The following is a 16,211-nucleotide window of genomic DNA, read 5'->3' as shown; positions in this document are numbered from 1 at the left end:
TTTCAGCTTTATTAAAATATAATTGACATATAACATTAACTTTAATGTGTACAATGTGTTGATTCTTTATACTTAGATAGTGCAATATGACTACAACCATACTATTAGCTAACACCTCAGTCACATGACATGATTGTCCTGTCTTTTTCTGTTATGAGAATATTTAAGATCTATTCTCTTAGAAATTTTCAGGTATTTAATACAGTAAGATATAATCACTACGCTCTGCGTTAAATCCTCAGAATGTATTTGTCTTACAGCTGGAAGTCTGTACCCTTTGACCAACATTTCTCCTTTTCCCCCACCATCTGGCCCCTAGTAACCACTATTCTACTCTGTATTGCTGAGTTTGGCATATTTGGTCCCACATATTGTCCTTTCTCTGACTTATTTCACTTAGCATAATATGCTCAAAAGTCTACTCATGTTCTCAAAAAAGTCAGAATTTCCTTCTCTCTTTTGGGTGAATAATAATTCACTGTACACACACACTTCATCACCTTTATCCATTTATCTATTGGTAGACTTTTAGGTTGTCTTCATATCTTGGCTATTGTGAATATGCTTCAGTAAACATGGGAGTACAGATGTCTCTTCAATACCTTGTTTTCATTTCCTTTGGATATATACTCAGAAGTGAGACTGATGGTTCATATGGTGCTTCTGTATTTAATTTTTTTGAGGAAATGCCATACTGTCTTCCATAGTGGCTGTACCAATTTGCATTCCAACCAACAGAACCCAAAGGTACCCTTTACCCCATATCCTCACCAGCACTTGTCATCTCTTCTTTTTTATGGTAGCCAATCTAATAATTGTGACATGATATCTCATTGTGGTTTTGATTTGCATTTTCTTAATAATTAATGATCACCTTTTCAAGTACCTATTGGCCATTTGCATATCTATTCAGTTCTTTTGCTCAATTTTTAATTGGGATTGGTTGTTGTTGCTATTGAGTTGTATGAGTTCTTTATATGTTATAAATATTAACCCTTTATTAGATACATGATTGGAAAATATTTTCCCTCATTCTGTAAGTTGCCTTTTCATTTCTGTTGATTGGTTCTTTCACTGTGCAGAAGCTTTAGTTTGATGAAGTTGCACTTATTTATTTTTGCCATTATTGCTTGTACTTTTTGTGTCAAATCCAAAGGGGGAATAAATTGCCAAGACCAATGTAAAGAGATTTCCCCCTAAGCCTTCTCTGAGATTTTTGGTTTTATGTCTTTTGTTTAAGTCTTTAATCCACTTCAGGCTAATTTTTGTGAGTAGTGTAAGATGCTTGCATGCTCTGTTATGTCCGATTCTTTGCGACCCCATGGAATGTAGCCCTCCAGGTTCCTCTGTCCATAGGATTATCCCAGCAAGAATACTGGAGTGGATTGCCATTTTCTCCTCCAGGGGATCATTTTGACCCAATGATTGAACTCATGTCTCCTGCAGCTTCTGCATTGGCAGACAGATTCTTTTCCACTTGAGTTTCCTGGGAAGCCCAATATAAGATAGGCGTCCAAATTATGCATGTGGTATCCAGTTTTCTCAACATGATGTATTGAAGAAACTATCCTTTCCCGGTTAAGTATTCATAGCTTCCTTAACTAATATTAGTTGACTCTATACACATGGCTTTATTTATGGACTCTGTATTCTATTCCATTTGTCTATATATCTGTTTATTATGCCAGTACCATACTATTTTAAGTAATATAGCTTTGTAGTATAACTTGAAATTAGAAATTGTGACTTTTTTAAGTTTGTTCTTTCTCAGTATTGCTTTGGCTATTTAGGATCTTATATGGGTCCATACAAATTTTAGAATTTTTTTCTATTTCTGTGAAAATTGTCATTGAATTTTGATTAAGATTGCATTGAATCTATAAATTGCTTTGCATAATGCAGATATTTTAACATTTTAATTCTTTGAATCCATGAGCATTGAATACGTTTCCATTTATTTGTATCTTCTTCAATTTCCAAGATATAATGCCTCATCTTTTTAAAAGATTTTTTTTTCATATATTAAATGTGTAATTTAAAATTTATATGTATATAAGACATATTTATATGTATATAATTTTTAAAATTATGAAAATTTGCCTTAAATTTTGAAAAATTACCTTAAAATTAAGACATCTAGATTCCGGTCTTGAATAATATCTTGCCACCATAGCAAATATTGCACATCACTATTGTCTTTTTATACATACCAAAAGAAACAGATTTATGTTTCAATTAAACTATGCCTTTTCTATAGGTAATAATAAATTAGCACATGGGACCCTATTATCATTTAAGATTTTCATCATTAGAGTATAGATAACAAACTGGTGTTTATTAAATAAATTGAATCCTGAGATATCGTGGAATAAACATAACATCGGGATACCAGTACATCTTTTAAAATGATAAAATCCATGAAGAAGCAGGGAAAGAGAGAATAATTAGTCTTAGTTAGGAAGAGCCTGGTTCAAGACAACTTGGGTGCAGCACTAGTTTAAAAACTGAGTGACATGAATCAGTTGCTTAAGATTTCTATGCCTCATTTTCTTCACAATTAAAATTTGAATAATAATAAAGCATAGGTTTTCTATGAGGAGCTAATGAGAAAAATCTTAAATCTCTTACAGCCACACTGAAGAAGCGTTTGATGAAATTGGCTGATTTTTTTTTTTTTTTTTTTGTAGCATGACCCTATTGGGAACTTATAGGAATATGTACAAGTAAGTTATAGGTGGAAGGAAGTTGATGGAGAGCCCAAATAATGACTTCCAAAGTCTTTGTGACTTCAATAAATGTTATGTGCTATCTGGGAAGAAAAGAGAGGGATGTAGAGAATAGAGAAGATACAAAATATCGCCCTGGATGATGGTAGAAAAAACTGGTGAGAAAAGGCAAACTTTTTATTGGGAGAAAACTTTTTATTGGGAGAACCATAAATTGTGGGGTTGTGTGTGTGTGTGTGTGTGATTACTGATTTCTTTCCTACCATCACTCAATAGCCGTGGTGTAGATTCAGAGAAGACAGTGAAAGATTTCTCTAGATCCATTTTGCTACTGTAACTGGATTCAATAGGAAAAGGAGCTGGGATAGTATGAAGAGTCACAGTGATATAAGCTGAGAGGAAAAAAGAAAAAGGAAAGACGCATTTATAGACATAACTGTATTAAAAAAAAAAGTGCAGATGAGAATGGAATTTTACTGGAAAGAATGAAAGCAATGGGCTGGAAGAGATTTAAAGATTATGAAGGATACTTACTGCAGTTCCCAACTCTGATGTAAATGGAAGATGACACAGTAGAAAAATAGTGATATCAGGAAAGATCCAATTTCATTTAAGGTAAATGAATGGATGAAATGTTCAGAGAAGAATATAATAAAATTTCTTATCCTCTGATGTCTGAATTGGTGTAAAGCAGAAGAGAATTGAGATAACTAAGAAGTTATCAAATTTCAATCAAGCACAAATAATTGACATAATAATTAAAAAAATCAGTCCATGATTATTTTTAACTGGGGTAGAATAAGAAATTATTGTTATATTATGCCTTCGGGCATCAGTAAGAAAATGAGACAAAAATCAGGAAACCCTGTCTTCATGCTTCTCTTCTTGTGTTGTAAACAAAGGGTTTGAATAAGATTTTGATAAACCTACCTCGCAAAGAGTCTGACACAACTGAGTGACTGAACAACAACAAGATGTTTATATTGATAGGGTTAAAAATTGTGAATTCTCTTCAAATGATCTCAAGTTCAAACATTTCAAAAAATTAAATCACAGGAAACTGATTGAAAATGTGTAACAGAACACAATTGTTGTTTAGTTGCCAAGTCATGTCTGCCTGCTTGTGACTCCATATACTGCAGCACACCAGGCTCCTCTGTCCTCCACTATCTCTTGGAGTTTGCTCAAATTCATGTCTATTGAGTCAGTGATGCTATCTAATGATCTCATCCTCTGCCACCCCCTTCTCTTTTTGCCTTCAATCTTTCCCAACATCAGACTCTTTTTCAAATGAGTCGGCTCTTTTCATCAGGTGGCCAAAGTACTGGAGCTTTAGCTTCATGTGTTAACAAGTAGAAAAAAAATGCCAAAATGCCCTTAAAAAGTCAAAAAGAATAAAATTATTACTATGTCATTAAACTCTGAAGAGCAAAAAACTGTAATTTTAGAATATTATTTAAGAATATTGTTCTTATTAATCCTGGCTTACATGTATTAAATGCTCTTTAGATATACATTGAAAAACTAAATTAGTAGCTATCATTTGCAAAATAAGAACAGTATACAATGACATGAAATATATGACATTTGAAAATTTAAAAAGAGGCTTTCATTTGTAGTTTATTGGAGAACAATGGCTCCAGGTCTGTTGATGTAATGTGTATTAACATAAATTAGGTATGTTCATTATAGGTGTCTTCATCCCAGTGTCCCAATCAGTATTGGATCTTGGTCATGTTACTTTCGCAAAAATGAGTAGGAATTAATAAGGGGAATTATACTTCATAATAAATCCATATTAACACTGAAAGAGAAGAGATATACATACTCAATAAAATTTTCCTGTAGTGTTGTTTTTGTTTTCTATAAAATGGCATTAGTCCTTATTCCTAATGGGGTCAACAGTTATATTTGGAAATTAGATAACCTGTCACAATTTAGACTCTTTTGTGATGAGCATTAACCAACTATAAAATGTTCTCTGCGAGGAAGTGGCTTTAGTGAGTGACTGGTAGTGACTCAAGGACAGTACTTGTGTCATCACAATCTAGATTTTCAGTCCATTTCTACCATTTCTTATCTGACTTGTTGTTGTTGGTCAGTCACTCAGTCGTGTCCTACTCTTTGCAACCCATGGACTGCAGCACACCAGGCTTCCCTGTCTTTCACCATCTCCCAGAGCTTCCTCAAACTCATGTCCATTGAGTTGGTGATGCCATCCAACCATCTCATCCTCTGTTGTCCTCTCCTCCTGCCCTCAATCTTTCCCAGCATCGGGGTCTTTTCCAATGAGTCAGCTCTTCACCTCAGGTGGCCAAAGTATTGGAGCTTCAGCTATAAGTCATTACTATTTACAGCTTTTAGCTTGTTTAATCTATGAAATGAAGACTCTAGTATAAAAATGGAGAAGACTTTTATAATTTATCTAATGAAACCATGATACTATTTTTTTCCTATCATAAATGTAAGAAAAATAAATAAACAAGCAAACATCTCTTACTGCTTGCATACTTCTGGAGAAAGGGGGAATAAAATACATTTATCTTAATTGAGACCACACTTTGGCAGTACTCAAGTACACTGAATTCCAGAAATCCTAAAAACAAAATGCAAAGCAGTAATACTATGCAAACAACATCCCTCACAATAGATTTCCTGAAGCATCATGAGATTCTCTAGGACTGTCTTCAATTTAGAGCAGGAGCTCGATGTGATGAAATGAATAGGACAGCTCAGGTAGATCTAGATAGTCACCCTTCTACTTACTGCAGACTTCCTTGGTGGCTCGGTTGGTAAAAAATGCTACGTGCAATGCAGGAGACCACCTGCAACACAGGAGACGTGGGTTCAGTCCCTGGGTCAGGATGATCCCCTGCAGAAGGAAATGGCTACCCACTCCAGTATTCTTGCCTGAGAAATCCCATGGGCAGAGGAGCCTGGTGACCTACAGTGTATGAGGCCCTAAAAGTCAGACATGACTGAGTGACCAAACCATCTAATTACTGCATTTGGCTTTGTGCTTAGGCACCACAAGCTCTCCTTTTCATCCCAGTGAGAGACTTGGTAAAGTTGTCTATAGGTTGCTTTAGTTCTATATTCCTCTTTGCAAATCTTCTTCCCAGACTCATACAAAGTCCAGAGTGAGAGCTTCCCTGGTAGCTCATTGGTAAAGAATCCACCTGCCCATGCCGGAGACCCAGGTTTGATACCTGATCTGGGAAAATCCCACATGCCGTGGAGCAACTAAGCCTGTGCATGCCAACTATTGAGCCTGTGTTCTAGAGCCTGCGAGCCACAACTGCTGAGTCTGTATAGCACAACTACTAAAGTCCAAGCATCCTAGAGCCCGTGCTCTGCAACAAGAGATGCCAGCTCCAAAGAGAAAGTGGTGCACCACAACTAGACTAGCCCCATTTCTCTGCAACTAGAGAAAAGCCTGCACAGCAATGAAATCTAGCACATCCAAAAATTAATTAATTAATTATTTTTAAAAGTCCAAAGGGATAGATCATGTAGTAATGTTTGCAAGACCAAATGTATTACACTGACTGGACATTATATTTGATTCACTTGATTTATGTAAACATACTATTTAATAAAATATTTATTTCACACTCAAGCAAATACAAACCAAACTACAAAGGCATGAATGTTATTATAGGAAGGAGTGGTTTTAATTCTGAATTCTCTGGCTAGTAAAATGCTCTTGAGTGATTTTGATAAAGCCTGAAATGGTCTTTCACTTATTAAAAATAAATGCTTACCTAGGATCTGCTCTCTGAATTATTCAAAGCAGTTAATATACACCAACTTATTAAATCTTCATAAAAACCTTATGATGACATGACCTGCTGTGATCAACAAAATCTGAATTCCATCTCTGCCACTGTGAATAAACTCTAAATCTTCCTATGTCTTTGTACCACTCTCAAATTTCAAACTCCTGTTGGGAACATAATGATTAGTTGAGCCAGAATTCTGTGTCTAAAAGCTTAGTTGCAGGGTCTGAAATGGCAACGATTATTGCCTCCCCACTCACCAAAACTCACATAATAAAGAGTTTCCCCTAAATAGAGAGGTACTTTAGAACTGAGCTGACCAAAATGCAGATATTCAGCATAGCTCATCCTTTTGACTGCTTAAAAGTTATGTGACCTTTGCTTTAATAATCTCTTTACCATAAGAAAAGACTCTCATATAACATAAAACTTTCAAATTTCAGACAACTAAAAATATGTTCTCATCATCTCAAAAGCGAAGCATCACAAAGTCCAATCTCTGGCTCAAAATATAGATTCTCCAGGTGATAACCAATCCTTCTCTATTTCTGTCATGATCTCATATTCTATAATGTATGGACAAAGTTAAGAATACAAGCAAGATAAATAAACCCTATTTACAAAAGGAGAGGCAGACAAAGTAGACTAACTGTATGGGAAACATGGAATATTCTTAGGCACCAATCATTTTTGAGTAATTTGTGTTTAAGAAAATCATCACATTATGAGTCATCATCCATTCTGTAGAACTAAAATTTTGAACTCCAGACTTGAGCAATGGCAGCAATAGCAAGATTACATTTCTCATGAGGCAGTGTCATCAGTACTGGTAGTAATGCTAAGACGTGCTGCAGTTAAGTTGATTTTTTTTTTTTTTTTTTTGCATTTAGTTTTTAGAGAAAGCTCCAGAATGGGTTTCCAGGAAGTAATTTTTTCAGCATGTTTCTAAATATACATCTATTCGTTTGTTACATTTTTACTCCCATCAATCTACTTATCTTATTAAATATCTAATATTTTTTATGAATTCTCTTTTTCTTAAACTGCTCAGCACATTTCCAGGTTTTGCAACTATAAAAATGCCTAAAAGAATAATGACATTGGAAATGATTGCAGGTAGTAGACATTCAATAATCAATATCTAGGATTGATCATTCAATATGCTTAGATCTGGACACAATAAGAATACAGCTACAGTTAGAAAACAAGACTCCAGGAGTCCTTGAGGGACAACTGCAGAATGGTGCATTATTAGTATCTTTGTTCTCCTGTGCCCATTAAATGTGCATGTATGCTAAATTGCTTCAGTCATGCCCGACTCTTTGAGACCCTATGAACTGTAGCCCACCAGGCTTCTCTGTCTGTGGGATTCTCCAGATAAGAATACTAGAATGGGTTTGCCATGCCTTCTTCTAGGGGATTTTCCCCACCCTGGGATTGAACACAGGGCTCCTGCGGTTCCTGCATTGCAGGTGGATTCTTTACCACTGAGCCACCAGGGAAGTCCACCCATTAAGTACAAGTCTCAATTAAATAGCTGCTACTGTTGAATAAAATGTTGATCATGACCTAGGAGTTTGATGATTGTTTCCTTTTTTTGTAATTGACTTGTAAGTGTAAAGAATGAGGACAAAATATCAAAGTCTTAACTCTTTTTTTTTTTCCTTAATTGAAGCATGGTTGATTTACAATGTTGGGTTAATTTCTGCTGAACCACAAAGTGATTCAGTTATGCATATATATTCTTTTTCATACCTTTTCCATGATGGTTTATTGAATATAGTTCCCTGTGCTATATAGTAGAACCTGTTTTAATTCTTTAACACACCGTTCAATAATAGTCTTTACAGATTGCAGCAGAACTGAAAAGCGAAATGAGTTGGCAAAATAAAATATTAATAGTATTTACAAATATACTGGCTGACTTTAGGAAACAAGGTTGGAGGTGGTGGGGAGAAAAGGTAAACTGAGAATTAGAATGAAGTCATAGGATTAGGTTAATATAAACCTGATCACTTTGAACCACTAAATCCTTTTGAGCTTCTCAAGCCAACAGAAGTAGCTAGTTTATCATTGCCTTGTTTGAAGTCCCTGTAATGACCATGCCTATAGTGTTTAATTGTAAGGACAAGGCAATTCTGTTTGTATCTCACTTATTCCACCCCCATTATTTCCAGACATAGAACTAGAATCCAAATTTTCTTTCCTTGGAGAAAAGTACAACTCAAAACCTAGAAGAGATAGTGAATATGTCAAAAGTCTGCAGAAATGGGGTTAATTCCTGGCTATTCCTATTTTGATGAGCTTTTATTTTTTTTTTTTTAGTTAGAAATATGTGTTTGATATTGTCAAATGCTTTTTCTCTACCAATTGAGATAATCACATGGTGCTACAATTTTTAGTACATTAATATGTTGAATAATAGTACTTGGTTATTGAATGTTAAATCATCTGTGCATTCCTGAGTTGAACTTCACTTTATGTATTTATGGATGTGATCTCTGAAATTTTGTAAGGAAGTTTGGTATCCATGTATTTATAAGGATATTAGTTTCAGTTTCTATTCTTGCTTTGTTGTTGGTTTTGATAGCAAAGTAATGTTGGCCCCATAAAGTGAGTTGGGAAATAGTCTTCCCTCTACAATTTAGTGGAGAAGTTTTTGTAGAATTGGTGTTACATTGTCCTTAATTTTTTGTTTTAAATCATCAGTAAAGTCATTCTGTCTTGGAGGTTTCTTTTTTGTAATGCTTTAACTACAGAGTCAATTTCCTCAAGAGATATCATGCACATATGGCCAATAAACACATGAAAAGATGCCCAACATCATTAATTATTAGAGAAATGAAAATCAAACCTACAATGAGGTATCACCTCACACCATCTTCAAAAATATCTGCAAACAATAAATGCCGAGGATGTGGAGAAAAGGGAGCCCTCTTGCACTGTTAGTGGGAACATAAATTGATACAGCCAATATGGAGAACAATATGGAGATTACTTAAAGAACTAGGAATAAAACTAGTATATGACCAAGTAATTCCACTACTGGGCATGTACCCTGAGAAAACCATAATTAAAAAGACACATGTACCCAAATGTTCATAGCAGCACTATTTACAATAGCTAGGACATGGAAGCAACCTAGATGTCCATCAACAGATGAATGGATAAAGAATATGTGGTACATATACACAATGAATATTATTCAGCCATAAAACAGAATGAATTTGGGTCAGTTCTGGTAAGGTAGATGAACCTAGAGCCTGTTATACAGAGTGAAGTAAGTCAGAAAGGGAAAAACAAATATCATATATTAACGCACATATATGGAATCTAGAAAAATGGTATTGATGAAACTATTTGCAAGGAAGGAATAGAGATACAGATATAGATATCAGACTTGTGGACACAGGGCAGGTAGGAGAGAGTGGGACAAATGTTGAAAGTAGCCTTGACATGTATACACTAGCATGCGTAAAATAGATAGCTAGTGGAAACCTGCTGTATAACACAAGGGGGTCAGCCTCATGCTCTGTGATGACCTAGAAGGGTGGGATGGGGAGAGGGGAGGGGGAGGCTCAAGAGAGAGGGGATATATGTATAATTATGACTGATCTGCATTGTTGTACAGCAGAAACCAACACAACATTGTAAAACAATTTTCAAAAATTAAAAAATAAATTAAAAAAAAAGAGACTCAAGCTGCTCAAGAAATATATTTCTTCATTTCCAAAATTTTTTTATTTTTATCTTTTTGTCAAATTTCTTTGCATAAAATTGTTTTAAAATTTTAATTAATTTAATTTAAAATCTTTCAGTTTTATTATTTTTTTATTTTCTATATTTTAAAATTAAACAATTTTAACACAGCTCTTTATTAATTTCTTTTTTTTTTTTTACATTAACTGTCATTTACTCTGTTTTCTAGATTCTTAATGTTGAAGATGTGGTCATTAATTTGAGACAACTTTTTAAAAAATAATACATGCATTTAGTGCTTCAAGTATTAAGTGCTGAATAGGCAACAATCCACAATTTTGATATATATTTTTAAAAATCCTATTCAATTTAAAATAGATTTGAAACATGGCTTATTTAGATGTGTGTTATATAATTTTCAAACATCCCATATTTTCCAGAGATCTTTCTGTTAATTATTTCTAATTTCATTTTCATCAGAAATTATACTAAAATTAACCCAAATTTTTTGAAATTGATTGAGATTTGTTTTATAGCCCAGGATATAGATTATTCTGTAAATTTTCCATGAGGATCTAAAGTGTATTTATTTTTTTTGGATCAAGTATTCTGTCAATTAAGTTAATCTGTTAAATATTATTGCTCAAGTTCAATATATGATCACTGATTTTCTATCTCCTTTTTAATTTTTGAGATAAAGCTGTTAAAATTTCTTACTGTATTCACAGAGTTTTCTACTTCTCCTTGACATTCTGTCAATTTTACTTTCATGAATTTTAATGGTCGATTATTAGGTATACAAACATTTAGGTTTGTTACAACACCCCTTTATCACTATGAAATGAATGTCTTTAATCCCTGGAAATATTATTTTTCTGAAATATACTATATCTGTTATTAATACAGCCACTTCAGCTTTCCTTTGATTAATATTAGCATGGCATATAATTTTTGATCCTTTTACTATTAACATTATGCCTGTCTTACTATTTAACATAATTTCTTTTAGGCACATATAGCTGGCTATCTATACAATTTTCCCTTTCTCACTGGTTTGGATCAATTTAATTTTAATCTACCTTTATAAAATACATATATATATATATAATACATATGTATATATACATAAATAATATATGTTTGTGTGTGTGTATGTATGTATTTTTTCATTTTGCTTGTGCCTGGAGTTCATTGAGATTTTGGGAACTTTAGGTTTATAGTTTAATCAATTTGGTAATTTTCATATCATTGTTTCTTCAAGTACTTTTTTTTTACTACTCCTTTTCTGCCATCTCAGCCAAACTCCCTGCTTCCAACTGCAGTTATAATTAGGATTTCAAAGTTATCCCAAAGTTCACTAATATCTTGTTCATTTTTAAAATTATGTATTTTTCCCTGTGTCTTTCATTTTGTATATCTGTTGCCCTATCTTCAAGTTCACCAATCATTTCTTCTGCAATAAACAGTCTGATGTTAATAACATTCAATGCATTTTTCATCTCAGCCATTGTAGTTTTCACCTCTTGAAGTTTGGCTATATTTTGATATCTTTTCTCTCACTACTTAACATATTCAACTTTTCCTCTAGCTTTTAGAACATATGGAATACAGTTGTAATAACTGTTTTAGTGTCCTTGTCTGCCAATTCTAACATCTGGATCAGTTGCAATCAATTTATTTTCCTCATTATGAGTTCCATTTTCCTGCATGTTTTCATGCCTGATCATTTTTATTGGACATTAGACATTGTTAATTTTACCTTGTTGGATACTAGATATTTTTATCATACTATATTCTCAACCTTTGTTCTGGGAGACAGTCATGCTACTGAGAAACAGCTGGAGACTTCTGAGTCTTACATTTAAGATTCGCTGGGTGGGTCTGGAGTGGTGCTCAGTCCATGGCTAATTATTTCCCACCACTGAGGTTAAGATTCTTCTGAATACACTACCAAATGTTCAGTGAATTATGAGGGTTTCCAGTCTGACTGATGGAAATAGGGTTTTATTCCCAAAGCTTGGTAAGCTCTAGTTTCTCTGTTCTAATCCTTTTAGATGGTTCATTTCCACAGCTCAGGTCATTTTTCACATGCTTTCATTGATCAGTCCTCTGATGAACACTTGTGGGATCCCCTTGACAGATCTCTAAAGTTCTTTCTCTGTGCAGCTCTATTATCTCAACACTGTCTTATGAACTCAGCTACTTTGTTTTCCCTGGACTATTGGATCTGTCTCCTCTACTCAGGGAGCCTGCCAAGTTCTACCTGGTTTTTTTCTTGCTCTATGACCTGGCAACTCCCTCAAGATGGTAAACTTAGACAATTTAGAGCTCACTTCATTCTTTTTCCCCCCTATCTCAAGTCACTATCCTCCATTGCCTAAAGTCCAATATCTTGAAAAGCATTGTTTCATTCATTTTGTCCAGTTATTTGTTTCTCTTAGGAGACTAGATCCAGCCTTTGTTACACATTGATAATGCTTATTGGCTAGGAACAAAAACTTCTCTAAAACAGATATTTTAAAAAATGGCACAATCCCCATGTTGCCTTTTCAGTTCACGGAGTGAGAGCAATTTTGACCACTGAAAGTGCTTGGAATTTATATACCTTTCAAAATTGTAAGCTAAAAACAACATTATACTCTTGGGGGAATCAGTAATTAATGCCATCACCAAAACTTTAAAATCTGCATGGATTAGTATTCCTATTACATATTCATTTAAATTGCCTGCTGGATAATACAGTTGGTGATTATTCTTAGTATATGTCAGTGAGTTGTTATGAACTTACTCAGCTGTTTACTCCAATTACAAATCAACACAGATCTCAAGACCTATTATTCATTTGTGGATCTTTCAAACACTAAAGAAAGGAAATTATTCTAATAGAACCTGGCAACTCAAAATGATCAGGAACCATGGATGACTTTATACATTATGTTTATGAATAAGATGATAAATCCTAGAACCTGATACTTCTGTAAAGTTATTAGTTTTCCAATAGCTCAGACATGTAAGGTAATTTACTTCAGGGTGAAAAAAAAATTACTGCATTTGAAAACTCCACCCTAGGTATATCTCTTTGAATTTCAAGCTTACCTATACCACTTTGGATATACAGTTCAGGACAGACGCATTTACCACATTGACTCAGAAATCTGCTAATTTTGAGTGAAGTCCAGAGGAAAATAAGACTCTCTAGCTGGTCCAGCCTTCAGTGTTCTGTCACTTGGACCCGTAGCATCATGTACATGTATAAGATGGAGGTGCTTCAGTTTGCATTTGTATTTCAAAACAAAAGTCATGTAACCAAGTAATTAAGGCATAATTTTTTTAAAAAAGAAAAACATGGCTCAAAGAAAAGGGGAGGAGAGAAATGCAGTGGAAAAAAGCATATAGAAAACAAGTTTAGGGAGTGAACCAGGAAGATGAAAAATAGAGGGACAGTGGATTTTTCTAGATGCACATTTCAACCTAAGTCATGCTCCAGATCCAAACTACATCTGTCCACCTTAGTTTTCTGGAAGGAACTCCCATTTATTCAGACCCACCCATCCCCTGCAAACAATTCCTTTCCCCAGATATTCTTACCTCCCACACTTAGAACAGCATCACATGTCACTTGGAATTTATAATGCTTTTTATTTTGCACATCACTAAAACATTTGCCTCTTAGGCAACAGGATTATCATTTCTCTCTCTGCCAAACGATGTACTTCTCTTTCTCATTCTGAAGGAAAAAAGTCCAGGATAGGAAACTTGACAACGTGTGCATCATTTCTAGGCAGCACATACAAGTGTATCTGTGGACTCTAAGGACAGTATGACTGGGGTTTTAATGGAAATTAAGAAATAAAAAATTTGAACATAAGATCCATTACTTTTTAATGATACCATACTAGAAATATTTAAATCGGGAAAAAAGCTTATCTGTACTAGAGAGATGCTTTTTGGAAAAACTGATTCTTAAATGAATCTCAGATTTCTTTTTTTTAATATGTATTCAATGCAAACCTAGTAAATATATCTAGCTCTTCAGGTATGACAAACACAAAACTTTGTAATGACAGCCTCTATAAAATATTTAACATTTAAGTATTCGTACTATTTTTAAAAATTAAGATCATCACTCAATAGGCTGTAATATTGATACTCTCTTCATTTTTAAACTGGAAATTGTACTGCCTTTCCACATAGCATAATGAAATCTTTGTCTCACAATCTTGTTTTTTAGTGTTAACATTTTTAATATTACATGAAGAAAAATATAAAATATAATATCTTTTTGTTCATGGGATTAAAAATTTCAATTAAGTAGACATACACTCATTCTTCTAAAAATGCAGTTAAATGAGTATTTATCAAGGAAGCTATCCATTTCCTTTGTCATTAAATGTCATAGGAGAAGATTTTTGCAGATATCTGGAATTCCTTTGTGCCCCCTAAGAGCTGAATCTTATTGATAAATGATTTTTAATGCTTCTATTTGTCAATTTTTTCAAAAGTATATAATTTTCATAAACTTGTACTAGATAATTGACAAGATCTAGGTTTCAGTTCTAGTGTCTCTCTTTTTATTTTTGGATTTAAACAAATTGCATAAATGGTTTTGCATACGGTAGCAGGAGTAATTTAAGATTACTACTTGATAGATTATGTAACATGCTTAGCTTTGAACCTGGCTCATAATAACCAGTCAATAAATTAAAGTTCTTACATTCTACTCATCTTTTCTTTTTTTCTCTATCATTATCCTTTTCTTCTTCTTCCCTCTCTCCCTATCCCTTTTCCAGTCATTATCATCATCATTATTGTTATCCTCAATATCTTCATCATCCTCTGTGTCATTCCTTATTTCTTTGGAATATTGTGAAAGTAAATGATAATGGCAAACCATTATGCATCAACCCATACTTTTTAAGCATAAGACACATAGGTTGAGGTCTTTAATCCTCCTTACCTGTAGGTAATCCTGTTGGAACTATGCAAGAGACATTTCAAAATGCTTGATATTTCTGAGGGATGGAAGGGAACAGGTGGAAATGCAGCTACTCCTCGGGGAACATGAAAAGGGTGTTTAGCCATATTAAATGCAGCACACTGAATTGGTAGTGGGTACTGATCAGCAACCATTTTGTAAAAAGCATTCTTATCTGCTTCTCTATATCCAGATATCTGTACATTATTAAACTGCCAGAGAATTTATCTACAGTTTAATAACTCTCTGTAATAATGACCTGTTGGAGTTCTTCATTATTTGTAAGGAGGTTAGATCCCTGGGTGGGAAGATCCCTGGGTGGGAAGATCCCCTGGGGAAGGGAATGGCAACCCACTCCAGTATTCTTGCCTGGAGAATCCCATGGACAGTGGAGCCTGGTGGGCTACAGTCCATGGGGCCACAAAGAGTTGGACATGACTGAAGGACTAATACTACTTCTTTTAAGCTAAACAATCTGATTAAACCATTACTTAGAACTAATGTAAATATATGGAAAAGAATTTTACAGCAGAATTCTATTGTTAAAAACATCTCACTAATAGACTCAAGTAAAAATGATATACATAATCAGGAATAGATAAGGCAATAATTTATCTGGACAAATCCAGATTCTCTTTTGCTATTTTTTGAATTCTCCCCTGTGGCACCTCTGATCCTTGAGGTTCTTTGAGTGTATTATTGGCACAAAGTAAACACTCTGTAAGTGTTGATGCTTGCTAGTGTTATTTTAACTGCTATCTTTATTGCTGATACATTTAAATTTTTCTGTGATTGATAAAAATTAAGCTTTAAGTGGAAAAAATGCAATTAATCTCCTAATTATTCTAACTTGAGTCCATATATGGGCTTCCTGGGTGGCATTAATGGTAAAGAACCCACCTGCCAATGCAGGAGACATAAGAGATGTGGGTTCGATCCCTGGGTCGGGAAGATCCCCTGGAGAAGAAAATGGGAATTCACTCCAGTATTCTTGCCTGGAGAATCCCATGGACAGAGGAGCCTGGCAGGCTC

Source organism: Giraffa tippelskirchi, chromosome 12, assembly GCF_054371585.1.
Source record: "Giraffa tippelskirchi isolate mGirTip1 chromosome 12, T2T-mGirTip1v1.2.pri, whole genome shotgun sequence".
NCBI classification, from domain to species: Eukaryota; Metazoa; Chordata; class Mammalia; order Artiodactyla; family Giraffidae; genus Giraffa; species Giraffa tippelskirchi.
The sequence above is the reverse complement of the archived record's forward strand: the minus strand, read 5'-3'. Positions refer to the sequence as shown.